The sequence below is a fragment of the Acyrthosiphon pisum genome, chromosome X (assembly GCF_005508785.2).
Source record: "Acyrthosiphon pisum isolate AL4f chromosome X, pea_aphid_22Mar2018_4r6ur, whole genome shotgun sequence".
NCBI lineage: Eukaryota > Metazoa > Arthropoda > Insecta > Hemiptera > Aphididae > Acyrthosiphon > Acyrthosiphon pisum.
The window spans coordinates 88,880,652-88,883,267 of record NC_042493.1 but is presented as its reverse complement, the minus strand read 5'-3'; the positions used below and the strand labels follow the sequence as shown (position 1 = coordinate 88,883,267).

The following is a 2,616-nucleotide window of genomic DNA, read 5'->3' as shown; positions in this document are numbered from 1 at the left end:
AAGTACAAGTCTCGGCTATCCGTATGCAGTTGCGGCTTGTGACCTGTGGGTTTTTCATAATATAATAAACGAATGAGAGTAAAAATAAATTATAATGCCGACGTGCGACGGCGACGTCCAAAATAATCCGCTAGAAACAATTTAATTAGTTATGTGCACATAAATTCCATTAAACTGTGGATTGTGTGTTTTTCTTATCCTGGTTATAATAATATAGTTTATATCATTGGAGTATTATAGAGAAGATTAGGCGGTATCGAGTATAGAAAATAGACGTACGAATCAATTCTCGAAATGCACGTCTGCTGCGATTTTGTACCACGGGGCACGGACTATGATATACAGGACTTGGCACAAGGTTGGAGGGTGTGGGGGGTTGACCACGAAATGTAGTACAACAGGTGGGAGTTCGGGGGGATAATATTTTCCTTTTAGCATTACTAGCGCTGTCTTGGTGGATACTTTTGGAATTAGAAATTTGTATGATGTGTGTTTAGTTCCATAAGTATCCACCAAGACGGCGCTAGTAATGCTAAAAGGAAAATATCCCCCCCGGACTCCGTCTGTTGTACTACATTTGGTAACCACAATATCCATTTCGTGTCCAGTCCTGTATATCTTAGTCTGTGTTATATACGTATTTATAAATTATCATTATTTATTGGTAATCGCTCACTACTTCGCAACAAATATTATTTCTAAATAATTATCATCGTCGGTATCTGTGTTTCATTTCACGACTGGAATTCGCCACTACGCCACGTGTATCAATTACTATATAGTTGTTAAACTGTATACCAGTTACCAGTCGGGCACCAGCAACTGTATTTACCTACATTGGTAAGTTTCGAATATTTTTTTATTTTCTTTCTTTAAATACTAGCTGGACACGGAAATGCGTCGCTATTGATACATTTGTGTGATTATGCGAGCAGTATAATATTACTGCGGTAGATCGCGGACCCCACGTGCAGTGTTGGGCCGAGATAAATAGGTATAATTTTATCTAGATAAAGATAACTAAATTATTTATTTATCTAGATAAATTCAACACTGCCCGCGTGCACGTTTTGTTCGTGGTTTTTTTTTGTAGCTTTATGTTTAAACTGTTTTAAGAAATAAATTTATAAATACATATTGAAGAGTGAACGCTTAATACATTGTTTAAATGAGTACATGATAAAATATATTTATAGGTAAGTCATGTAAAACTGAAAAAAAATTTCATACAAGTACCTTTAGGTAATAGGACTTGCGAAAAAAAATTTTTTTGCCTTACAAAAAAAATGTCTAGGGCCCATGAAAAAAATCTGCCCCGGGCCCCGCAAAACCTCCCACCGGCGCTGAAATCGGACCTTACGGTGAAAATACCTCAGTGTGGTGTAAATCAAAAAGACAATTGCCTGACACAGTGACACACACTAGTACACTACACACACAAATATTTATTGTTTTCGACAAAATCTCGCTACGTACCGTCTGATGTGTAATGTCTAGGACAGAGGACTTATAGCATTTCCATATTTGTTTTGCTATGTCCCAAAAATAGCAGAGTATGAAACAAATACGTTTCATGCTTCACAAAGCTAGTTTTGAAATTTTATTTTGCATATAAATGCATATTTTAAGCCTTTTTTGTATACAACATTTTATACTTTTTAAGACATAACTTAGATCAATTTTTTCCACACCGACATATTTTTTATTTTAAACAATACAGTCCACAGTGGCGTATATACAAATTATTTTCAGTATGGGCCAATTTATCAATAGTCAGCATAGCGCGACTAACATAGCCATAACTATACATTTATTATAGAGCTGGGTGGTTATAAATACAAATACAAATTGCGAAATATAATTTTATAATTATTGTGTAAAATTCATTTTTAATTCTTTTTTAAAAAAATATTGACAATTTCATATATACATATATATTTTAATGTTATCTTATTGTGAATTTAACACATAAAAGTCATCAAAGCAAGTCCTGACAATCTAACATTTCCTTGTTGATTCCTCAAAACGATTTTAATCATGGTGGAAAACTGTAAACAGTGTGTATATACATGAAATGGTTTAATTTTATTAAACCTGCAATTTCACTATGGACTCTGGCCTAGAGGGCCTCCCCCCTATATACGCCACTGACAGTCCAAATGTTTGAACAAATTTAAAAAATGTTTGTTTTATTAATAATAATAATATTGACTGCTCGCGGGCACACGTTTTTCCTACAAGCGCTTGAGGATCGTCGATAAGCCAATTATATAATTTGCTGTAATTAATTTTACTAATAGATAGATAATCGTAAAGATCTAATGTCGTACTCCATATGACATCACCTCCACAGTGAGCCGTGTGCGCACTATGAGGATTGCGGGCTTTTATTCGATTAGGATTAAAAAAAAATTGTAAGAACATTTTTTAAATCCATACTATTTTAAGTGCATATTATAGGGGTTTTAAGTGCATAAGTGCTTGCATATTTAGTGCTTTTTTAGAGCTACAAGTCCTCTGCCCTAGTTATGTCAAATGTATAAACTAACAAGTAACAGCCAACGGGTAATCAATATTCATATATTTTGTTTAGTACATTTTAGTATATTGTTCTGC

The 2,616-nt window shown here is 34.0% G+C and overlaps 1 protein-coding gene across 1 annotated transcript in view; it reads left to right on the top strand.

Moving 5' to 3' along the window:
* Positions 1-652: 652 nt before the first annotated feature.
* Positions 653-2,616, top strand: part of LOC100159720 (ubiquitin-like-conjugating enzyme ATG3) — a 6,877-nt gene continuing 4,913 nt past the window's right edge. The window contains exon 1 of the mRNA XM_029491014.1: positions 653-840. The gene's annotated coding sequence lies outside the window, so the exon portion shown is untranslated. The remainder of the gene's footprint in view (positions 841-2,616) is intronic.